Source organism: Miscanthus floridulus, chromosome 12, assembly GCF_019320115.1.
Source record: "Miscanthus floridulus cultivar M001 chromosome 12, ASM1932011v1, whole genome shotgun sequence".
Lineage (NCBI taxonomy): Eukaryota > Viridiplantae > Streptophyta > Magnoliopsida > Poales > Poaceae > Miscanthus > Miscanthus floridulus.
This window is the reverse complement of record NC_089591.1, coordinates 41,694,813-41,706,573: the sequence shown is the minus strand read 5'-3', so window position 1 is coordinate 41,706,573 and position 11,761 is coordinate 41,694,813. Positions and strand designations below refer to the sequence as shown.

Sequence of the window (11,761 nt, the reverse complement as noted above, 5' to 3'; positions counted from 1 at the left end):
CAGCAGCTTGCTTCAGCCCGCCGGCCACGCGCCAACAGCTTGCTCGAGCTCGCTTGCCAAATTTGGTGGGACGCGGGTGGGGGACGGGACACGGCGCACAACAGCGGGGCGCGCAATGCGCAGAGCGCGCGCGGCGACGGAGGGGCGTGCGGCGCTGGATTGGGGAACCGCGCGGTGCAAGATGGGGTGCACGGCGGAGAAGGCGGCAGCAGCCGCGCAGCTGCACGCGAATGGGTGAGCACGGGAATGAAAGATGACGCAAGGAAGCAGGTCTGTTGGGCCGCGCAGGCCTGAAAGCGACGTCCGGGGTAGACGGACGCCCGCTCCTACGCATTATCACTCTCGAAAATAAAGATAAAGAGTAGTAAAAAAAGGATAACTTTGAATAGCGGAAAAATGATAAGTGATTTAGAGTCGAGCATGATTTAGAGAGAGCCGGGCCATCAGGCGCAGACGTTGGTGACGTGGCGCGTGAGCGGTTCAACTTTCTGCCCCGGTGCCGGCGACGTCGCATCTCTTTTCCCGCACCTTCGCATCGTATGCCACTTCAGACGCCATGGCCGTGGTTCCGCCTCTCTCCACCCTCGTCTCCCGAACTCTAACCTCAAACCCGTACCTCTCGCCGCGGACCCACGGCGGCGTGGCTCATGCACGGAGGCGGGCTCTGATCCCGACACCGGCAGCGGCGGCGCCTTCCGTTTCAGTGTCCGTGTTCGCGCCACCGCCAGTGGCGCGAAGCCGGAGCCGCCGCCTTATCCTCTGGCCGATGTCTTCCCCTACATTTCCGCCGAGTGGGAGACCGTCGCGAAGGGTTGGGCGTGCGCCGCCGTCGCCGTATACTGCCCGCCGCGGGGCGCCTCCCGCGCGCGCTCGCCGGCGGCGGCGCGGGAGGGGGCGCAGCTGTTGAGGTGGCGGCCAGGGGCGGCGTCGCCCTCGCTGCGTTTGCATCGGCGCGCGCCGCCGCCGTGTACGCGCAACAGGCGTTCCTCTGGGAGGCGGCGCTGCGGGCGGCGGGGCGGCTACGGGAGCGCGCCTTCGAGCGCCTCCTAGAGCGCGACCTCACGTTCTTCGAGGGCAGGGGAGGGGTGGCTGCGGGCGACATCGCGCACCGGATCACCGACGAGGCGGACGATGTCGCGGACGCCGTGTTCTCCGTGCTCAACGTGAGGTTCCTGGAGCCTTGCATTCATCCTTACTTTTATATCTGTTGCCGATCGCCTCGCACTCGCTTCAGTGAGGAACAAACCTTTGTAGAAATGCCTGCTTAGATGTGCAGGTTGCTATGTTTGCTAGTTTTATGGAATGTAGGTTAGCTGTTTGAGGAAATGCCTGCATAGCCGTTAGTTTAATTGTTGATTTGGTAGTCTTCAGATTCAAAATTTGAACTTTCTGGTAGTTTCGGGCCAATGCATGGTACTTTGCACATACATGGATTCTGACTACTAATTTGACACAGACGACTGTGCCGACAAGCTTGCAGTTGATAACGATGGCCATTCAGATGGTGACAATCAATCCCATGCTCTCATTGCTTGCAGCAACGGTAGCCAAGTTCACAGTTCATATTGTTGTTTCATAATCACTTCTGTTTGCATTGTTTAATTTCCATTGTATAAACAGGTAATTCCATGCATGTGCTTTGTCATAGTCAATCTTGGTAAAAGACTTCGTCAAATATCCAAGGAGGCGCATCTTAGCCTCGCCATGCTCACAGCATATCTCAACGATGTCTGGTTTAGTCGTAATTAATTATTCACTTGCATATGAAAAATAATCAACGGCTGCGCAGGGACTTCTATTTACATCTTTACGAATTTCCTTTGTAGGTTCTTCCGTCTATGCTCACTGTGAAGGCAAACAATGGGGAACTTAAGGAGATCATGAGATTCAAAAAGTTAGCTCGTGCTGATCTAAAGAATAATTTGAGTAAGAAGAAAATGAAGACTCTCATACCTCAAGCTGTTCGGGCAACATACATTGGGGGCCTGCTTATGCTCTGTGCTGGGTCAATAGTTGTTTCGGGCTCATCCTTTGATGCTGAAGAGTTTCTGTCTTTCCTGACAGCACTTGCTCTTGTTGTGGTGCCTATTCAGGTCAATTGAACATTTACATTAATTAGTTTGCTATTGTGTATGTTGCTTTCTCACCTTATTTTTTCTTGTTTGAGAAGTTACACACTTTTTTTAACGTAAGAGAAGTTACGCATTTACACTAGCTATTTTAAAATAAAACGGATAAACATTTGCAATTATGCCAATAAGATAATTGCCTGGATTGTAAAAATAAATTATTAAATTTGAAGTACGCTTTGCGTACTGATAATGTTCATGCAATTCGGTGTCCTGAATAATTACAAATTTCCTTTCTCCATTCCGTGGGAGCATTGAGCATCTTCCCCTGAAGACTTTGTCTCATGAATAGGAATTATCAAAGGGTGTTTGCATTGGAAGCTGAAGAGATGGTTATTTTGTTCGATAAAACTTTTCAAAATTATATAGAATATGTGATAGTATATTTACCTTTGTTCCTGTTATTTTCTTGCAGGTAGGCATGTGCCACTTCTTTTGTATTAAGCATGATCTTGATTTAGTTCTAATTGCAGCTTGTTCAAATGCATAGGATGCAGGGAAGGCATACAATGAATATAAGCAAGGACAACCAGCATTAGAACGCATATTTGATCTTATGAGGTTCAACCCTGAGGTACTCACTATCTCTTGTTTCTTATCGATTCATTTTTCGTTTTACATTATATTATAAGAAGGGTATTCGGTAACCTATACTATCCAAAAGTATATTAATATTTTCATTAAAAAAAAATCTTGAACACGCAGGAGAGGTGCATTCAAATAGAGAAAATGGTTCATTACACCCGCACACTTGCGCACACCGACTTGTATAAAGTTCATATTCACATGCCACAAACATGAAAGAACCAACAACAAAATCAGTTCACAGTAGTAATACATCTGGAGGACAAATCTCCTGAATAGAGCACAAACCTGCTTAGCAAATAAAATTATAAATTAAAAAAAAAACTTGGCTGGTAGCAGAAAGACCTCCCCCGCGTTATTATGTTAAGAACAAACTCTCAACCATACCGGCTGAGAAACCCCCGAACCCCAGCTTCACCCTATAGGGCATATCACACTGCAACTGGTCCCGAACCAAACCACAAGCAGACGTCGCCATAGGCCAGCACCTGCCACTATTTTTGTTGGGTTGTCAGCGAGGTTTTTTTTTTTCTGCCACAAGGATTTGAACACTGGTTGGTGTCTCCCTGAAGTGGGGATACAAGAGTTTTGTTAACAAAACACACTTTCCTAGCAAATACATGGGTGGTTAAGCGGTGATTGGTAGACTCATTAGTTTGGTCACAAAGCGAGTATGTCTCCAGGTGATAAGGCATCTTCAAGCTAAACAATCAGCTGTTCAATAGTGGTTATGGCAATCAGCCTGAGAAACAATTTGCATTTCATCGGAGCCCAAGTTTATAATTTATATTTCAAAAGCTCAAAAACTAATGGATCCATAGAAGAATGTGTTGTATGCAGATTTTGCCGAATAAACACCTGACTTAGAGAAGTTCCAGCGGCGTTGATATCAACTCAGACACGATATCCGAAATGTCTAGATATTCCTGAAGCAATGACATAAGGTGTTCCACGTATATCCTTGGCAGAGGGTGCTTGTAGATTATTCGTTTAGCAACAAGGGCTGCTGGATGAAAGGCAAGCTCAAAAACTGTCTGCTCCTATAACCATCTATCCAACCAAAATGAATTGTTGCCATTGCCCACCGGGGAAACCGTCAACATTGAAAATGGCGCCTTAACATTTGCATAGATCAGCAGCTCAAATTCCACCCACGGTTTGTCTGGCTGTGTTTTTTGAAGACACTTTTGGTGAGACAATTAAACAATAGCCGCCATTGGCCGTTCCTTTCCCTTCCATAAGAACCCATGGCAATTTTGTCGATAACCTTGATTACTTTTTCCTGGGAGATCTGCAGCATACCTATTTAACTATTTTATTTTGTATAAGCTGATCGAGTTTCCGTTAGTTATTCTTTGCCGGTGGAGACGCTGCTTGAAGGAACAAAGAAATGTACTGGGGTTTGATTAAATTAATTCGAAATTTCATTTTTCGAGAAAATATCATTTTGTGCAGAATGTGCTTAGTTTTGATTTAACCAAGAAAATGTAGTACATTGTTGTTGTTTCTCTCCAGTGATGAGTCACTTCCTTCTTTGTGTTTCTAGGTGACTGATAAGCCAAGGGCAATTCATTTACAAAGTGTTAATGGGGACATTAAGTTCCATGATGTTACATTTAGATATAATGATGGCATGCCTCCAGTGGCAGATGGTGTGAATCTTCATATTAGACCGGGAGAAATAATTGCTTTTATTGGACCTTCTGGTGGAGGCAAAACTACTCTTGCCAAATTACTCCTCCGTCTTTATCATCCACAAAAAGGTATTGAACTAAACAGCAGTAAAATACTGAGCAGATTTTGTATAAATCCTTGTATATGTCTTCGCCTTTTGCCTTAACCTCAAGATCTCACATTTCCTTTTCTTGGTCATTTAAACTGTACAGTTTCTTATAACATGGATTTAATTCTGTTTCCTTGTAGGGTATATACTTCTGGACAACCATGATATTCAGGACATTCAATTGCAATGCTTGAGAACACATATTGCTTTTGTTGCACAGGACACTAAGTCTGGTGCATACATGATCTCCCCTTCTATTGTTGTCTCCTCAAATGCTGTTCACAGATTAGATCCTTTGTAAATGCAGAGATACGTGGCAAATAGTGTTGGCTGCCAGAGGGCAGCTTGGCCAACAGGCCGCTTGGATTGTATTGCAAAAAATGACTTAGGTACAAGAAGATGCTAACCACTGCATATATAAGCAAGTGGTGTACCTACTCCTTAGCATATTCTAACTTCATAAAGCAGATGCTATGATTTCTACTTAGTTGCCAAGGCACCATGATCAACTTGGTTGCCAAGGAACCTGAAAACTTACATGACAGTGAATAGTAAATAGCTATAGTAGGTAATTGGAAAAAATCAACACTAGGCTAACTACTGACAATTCTCCCCTTTAGCCTTGTGGTCTTTGGAAGTGATCTGCTTGAGCCCAATTCTTCCCCTCATCTCTTCAAATTTTGATCTTCCAAGAGACTTGGTTAGAATGTCAGCCAGCTGATCAGTGGTGGATATGTGATCAGCCCTGATACTTCCATCTTCCAAGCAGTTTCTGATGAAGTGATACTTGATCCTGATGTGCTTACTGCGCTCATGAAAGACTGGATTCTTGGCTAGAGCAAGTGCAGACCTGCTATCAACTTTCAGTTCAACCACTTCCACATTCCTTCCAAGGAGGTCTGCCAGCAGCCTAGATAGCCAAATTGCTTGTTTTGCAGCTGTGGTAGTGGCAATGTACTCAGCTTCACAACTAGATAGAGCCACTACCTTCTGCTTCACTGACTGTCAGCACACAAGATTGCTTCCCAGAAAGAACAAGGTGCCACTAATGCTCTTGCTAGTGTCAATGTCCCCAGCCAAGTCACTGTCGCAGTACCCAACAAACCTTGCTCTCCCTGGAGCCTTAGTGTAGTGCAGACCAAGCTCCAGAGTACCAGCCACATATCTCAAGATGCGCTTGATGGCTGCTTGGTGTTCTGCAGTCGGCCTCTCCATGAATCGACTAACAAAGCCTACTGAGAAGGCTAAGTCAGGTCTTGTGTGGACCAAGTAGCGCAAGCTGCCCACCAATCTTCTGTATTGGGTAGGATCAACCTCTGCAGTTGCGCTCTGCCTGCTCAACCTCAGCCGTTCCTCCATTGGTGTATGGGCGGGGTTGCAGGCATCCATACCTCCCAGCTCAAGGATCCTCTTGGCATAATGGGTTTGCCTCAGAGTGATCCCAGCTGAATCTTGGTGTACTTCGACCTCCAGGTAGAAAGACAGGAGGCCGAGGTCGCTCATGTCGAAAACCTTCTTCATCTGAGCCTTGAAACCTTCTATGGCTTGAGAGCTGGCACTGGTGATGATCAAGTCGTCAACATAGACGCCGATCAGCAGCAGCTCCTCCCCTGTTCCTCGCCTGTACATTGCGGCTTCATGGTCGCTTTGCTGGAAACCCATCTCCTTGAGGGTGGCGTCTAGCTTAGCGTTCCAAGCTCGCGGAGCCTGTCGTAGGCCATACAAAGCCTTGCGCAGACGGTACACCATCTTCTCCTTCCCGGCGACGGTGAAGCCAGGTGGCTGCTTTACGTACACCTCCTCCTTGAGGTCGCCGTTGAGGAAGGCAGATTTGACGTCCATATGGTGGACGCGCCATCCTTCTTGGGCCGCCAGCGCGAGGAGGACTCGGACGGATTCCATGCGCGCCACGGGAGCAAACGCGTCGTCGAAGTCGATCCCTTCCTGCTGGACGAAGCCCCGCGCCACCAAGCGCGCCTTGTACTTGGTCACCGCGCCCCACTCGTCCTTCTTGAGCTTGTAGACCCACTTCAGAGTGATGGGCCGGTGACCGAGAGGAAGCTCCACAAGCTCCCAAGTGCGGTTCTGCTCAACTGCCTTGATCTCCTGCTCCATGGCGGCCTGCCAGGCAGGATCGCCTTCAGCCTCCGCGAAGGTGGCCGGCTCGCCGGCGTGCGTGAGGTGAAGCTCGACGAAGAGACGTGAAGCCGGCAGCGGTGTGGGTGCGTCCCCGATGATGTTGGGCATGGTACGGTACCGCAGCTGCTCGCCGTCGTAGGAAGCATCAAGGCGATCGTCGTCGTCCTCGAGCGGTGACGCGAACTCAACTGGATCCGCCTGCTCGGTCTCTGCTGCTGGTGAAGCAGAGGAGGCTGGTGAAGCAGAGGAGGCTTGTGGGTTGTGCTCCCCTGGAGCTGGCGACGGCGCGCGCGGCGGAGCTCCGTCTGTGTCGACTCCCCAGAACTCGATGTCGAAGTCGCTGGAGGCGGAAGCAGACGTCCCGGCGGCCGAATTGGACCAATCCCAGCCGTGCCCTTCATCAAACACCACGTCGCGGCTCACCTTAACGCGTCCCGTCGCCGGATCGAGGACCCGGTAGGCCTTGGCGCCCTCGGCGTAGCCGATGAAGACCCCAGCCTTGCCGCGGTCGTCGAGCTTGCGCAGCTGCCCGAGCTCCATTGTGTAGGCGACGCAGCCGAATGTACGCAGGTAGCTCACCGCCGGTGCTCGTCCGTGCCAGGCTTCATAGGGGGTCTTGCCTTGCAAGCTTCTTGTCGGCGCGCGGTTCAGCAGATGCACCGCCGTCATCACCGCCTCCCCCCAGAATTTGGCCGGCATGGTCCTCTGCTTCAGGAGCGCGCGCGTGGTCGCCACGACCGTCTGATTGCGTCGCTCCACAACACCGTTTTGCTGCGGTGAGTGTGGTGCAGAGTAGTGCCGCTTGACTCCTTCGGCGGCGAAGTACTACGCCAGCTCGCCGACGGTGAACTCTCCTCCATTGTCGGTCCGTAGTACCTTGAGCTCACGGCCGGTCTCCTTCTCTGCTTCAGCCTTCACCCGCTTCACGGCATCCGCAGCAGCATCCTTGGTCGGCAGAAGCACCGCCCACATGAAGCGGGTGGCGTCGTCCACCATCAGCAAGAAGTAGCGGCGCCCTCCTGGCGTCGTCGGCGTCACCGGCCCGCACAAGTCGCCGTGGACGAGGTCCAGGGGCGCCTGCGCGCGGTACTGCGCCTGCTGCGGAAACGGCTTGCGGTGGAGCTTGGTGGTGATGTAGGTGTCGCAGACTTGCTCCGCATGCTTGATCACCGGCATCCCCCTCACCATCTCCTTCTTGTCGAGCTGGTGCAGCGCCTCGAAGCTGAGATGCCCGTAGCGCTCATGCCACCTCCATGACTCGTCCTCCTTCTTGGTGGCAAGACATACCGGCTGCGCGGCCTCCAAGTGCAGGATGTACAGCCGACTGGGCCCGCGATGTACCTTGGCGAGAAGACGACCACGCCGGTCCCAGATGCGGAGCACTCCATGATCAATCTCCACCCTAGAGCCTCCTTCGTCGAGCTGCCCCAAACTCATAATCGAGTTCCGGAGCGCTGGGATGTAGAAGACGCCATGGAGGACGCGCTGCTCTCCGTTCTTGGCCTGGAAGACGATGGAGCCGGTCCCCTTGATTTCCACTCGAGACGAGTCGCCGAAACGCACCGTGCCGCACGCCGTGGTGTCGAGCTCGGCGAAGAGCTCCCGACGGCCGGTCATGTGATGCGTGGCCCCGCTGTCGAGGTACCATCCGTCGAGCGCCTCCTCGTTGGCGCTGGTGTTGAGGAAGACACGCGCGCGCGGCTCGTTGATGTCAAGGGAGGCCGTGGCCTTGGAGCAGACGGCTTCGTCCTTCTCGTCGAGCTCGAGGAAGCCGTGGGCGAAAAACAGAGCACCATCATCGTCCTCTGCTTCTGCGACGTGCGTAGCACCGCCACGCCCTCCACCGCGCCGTCCACCTCGATCTCCTCCAACGCGGTTGCCTCCTCCGCGTTGGTTGCCACCGCCGCCGCCGCGGTCACCACCACCACGGCGCGGCTGGCGGCAGTCGCGCGCCCAGTGGCCGCGATCACCACAGTTGAGGCAGGTGTCGTCGTTCACCCCGCGATCGTCGCCACCGCCTCTGTCTCCTCCGCCGCGATTTCCCTTCCCGCGCTGCTTCTTGCCGCCGCGTGGACAACGTCGCGGTTCCTTGCCCGACGCGGAAGCGGCAGCCTCCTCCTTCTCCTTGGCACGCCACTGCTCCCTCGTCAGCAGCAGTCCACCGATGGCGGACGGTTCCGCGTCCAGCGCCTCCATGTCGTCCACCGTCTTCAAGCGCCCAGACACCTCCTCGATGGTGAGGTCCTGGAAGTCGAGAAGCGTCTCGATGGCGATCCGGAGCTGGGCGTACTTCGGCGGCACGGCGCGCAAGAGCCTCTCCACCGCGCGCTCTTCATCGATGTCGTTGTCGCCGTGGAGAAGAAGCTGCTGCTTCAGGGCCATCAAGCGAAGGGTGAAGTCCTCGATCTGCTCACCCGGACGGAAGGCGAGCCTCTCCCAGTCGCTGCGGAGTCGCTGGAGCGTGGCGCGGCGCACCCGATCGACGCCGATCCGCGCGGCGGCGATGGAGTCCCAGGCCTCCTTGGCCGATCCCTTCTCGGACAGCGGCATCTGCATCTCCTGCGGCACGGCGGCGATGATCGCTTCCACCGTGCGCCTGTCCTCATGGTATGGCAGATCCTGGTACTCGATCGCATCCCAGAGTTGCCGCGCCTGGAGCTTCAGCTTCATGATCGAGGCCCACTCATGGTAATTTGTCTTGGCGAGCATCGGCCAGGTGGAACTTGCGCCATAATCCTTGTACACGGTCTGGATCACCGGCGAGCGGCCCCTGGCCCGTCCGCGGCGGCGATCCTGATCCCGATCGGGTGACCGCGTCTGCCTGCGCTCGCGCTCCGGACTCCTCCGCGGAAACGGGCGGCGATCGCGCGGCGGATCCTCCTCCACCAACTCTCGACGCAGAGCCGCGGCCGTGGCGGCCGCGTTCCGAGCTGCTTCTGCTGCGGCCTCCGCGGCCTGCTGCGCCTGCGCGGCTGCGGCCTCTTCTGCGGCCAGACGCTGCGCCCGCTACTCGGCGGCGGCGGCAGCTGCTGCTGCTCTCTCTGCGGAGGTGGCCATGCTTTTCCCTATCTCTCAACCGGCTCTAGATACCAATTGTTGGCTGCCAGAGGGCAGCTTGGCCAACAGGCCGCTTGGATTGTATTGCAAAAAATGACTTAGGTACAAGAAGATGCTAACCACTGCATATATAAGCAAGTGGTGTACCTACTCCTTAGCATATTCTAACTGCATAAAGCAGATGCTATGATTCCTACTTGGTTGCCAAGGCACCATGATCAACTTGGTTGCCAAAGAACCTGAAAACTTACATGACAGTGAATAGTAAATAGCTATAGTAGGTAATTGGAAAAAATCAACACTAGGCTAACTACTGACAAATAGAATGTAAGTCTTATTTTAAAGATTTTATAGTTTGTTTTCTATTTGTGAAACAGTATTGTCCTGCGGTTAGATCATTGTATCATGTGAATAGCTGAGATAGAAAGCAAGTCATATTTTCATGTCAACTGATGGATAAATCTATTATACTAAGTGGTTCAAGTTCTTGATCAAAATTGTATGTTCAAGTATGGAACTCTTTAGTTCTCCATTTTGGTGATTGTTGTTCTGCCGCATCACATTCTCGGTGTTTGAAATGATATTTTTGTTAACCTTTCATATGCACTTCTAATGAAAAACTAGTTCAGTAGTGCTCAATCATCAACACAAGATACAACTCTAAGTATCTTTATGTTTTGCGTGTAGGGTTATGTTTTTCATTATCATCGTGTTCCGGCATTATTCATTTCTTGTTTATTTCATAGATGCTATTTTCTGGGACAATTGCTGAAAACATTGCTTATAGAGACCCTGTGGGAGATATTAACATGAACAGGGTTGAGTACGCTGCTAAGATTGCCAATGCTGAGGAGTTCATTAAGATGTTGCCAGAAGGATACGATTCAAATGTGGGACAGAGAGGTTCTAGTTTGAGCGGTGGACAGAAGCAAAGGTAAAATGCTCGCTTTCCAGTTTTCAGACTACCTTGTATCACAAGCTAAACTAGTGAAATCTGTTGACCACATACTATCCAGTAGCCTCTTTTGTACCGGAGCAGATCCGTTTAATTTGTACAGTGTGTTTTTATCCGCAGGTTGTCTATTGCCAGGGCAATCTATCAGAATTCTTCCATATTGATAATGGATGAAGCAACTTCTGCTTTGGATAAGAGATCTGAGCTGCTACTGAAAGAAGCACTTAGTAATGTAATCACAAAACACTCAGTCACAGTAAGTTTTTGTGTGGCCATTCCTGCATTGGTGTGCTTTCCAATATCAATATATTGCTAAGTAACTTCTTCCCTTGCTGTTATTGAATACAGGTTATCATCATTGCTCATCGACAGGAAATGGTCCTAATGGCTGACAGGATTATTTCACTAGAGCGTGGTGAATTGCAAGAGATGTCAAAACCGGCATTTTTGTCTCAAGATGGTCACTTCAGCTCACCAAAGATCAGGAGTCCAAATTAGGGTGAGACTTGGCATGGGCAATTCTCTCACGAAGATATGTGCATGACATTCACCATGGAGAAAACGATTCATAGAATCACCTCTCTTTCCTGAGCCCTGCTCAGAACTTTGGCTTCTTGGAATCTTTTCATCCCAACAGCAACAAATCTGTCAACATTATCGAAGGTCATCTGCTGGAGAGAATAGCAGGCTGCCCCAGCGGCATTGCCTCCTACCTGCTGCAAGATCCTCCTCAACAAAAATATCAAATCAAGCTATAGGGTTCTAACAATTTTGAAAAGCACAACTTCCTTATAATTTCCCCTTTCCCCTTGTATACATGCAGGATGCAGTAGTTGAGCTGTATATATGCCTTCAGGCATCCTGCGGATTTTTTTTTCATGTTTTATGCAGCCACTAGTATAAAATCTAGATTGGTTCGTTTCAGAATCATCAGGTAGCAAACGTGTAACTGAGGTAGCGACAGAAGCAACGTAAGCAATCTAATAATCTTTGAGGAAAAAACAGTAAGTGAATGATATCAAACGTGTTCGAACTATAGAGCAATCTAGAAATATAGTGAGTATTTCAGCAATGGATATAGCAAATGCACATTTTAGCAACAGGCAATCAACA

General features: G+C 50.7%; 1 pseudogene; it reads left to right on the top strand.

The window, feature by feature from the left end:
• Positions 1-429: 429 nt before the first annotated feature.
• On the top strand, positions 430-11,756 carry LOC136496490 (ABC transporter B family member 29, chloroplastic-like; annotated as a pseudogene).
• The last annotated feature ends 5 nt before the right edge of the window (positions 11,757-11,761 follow it).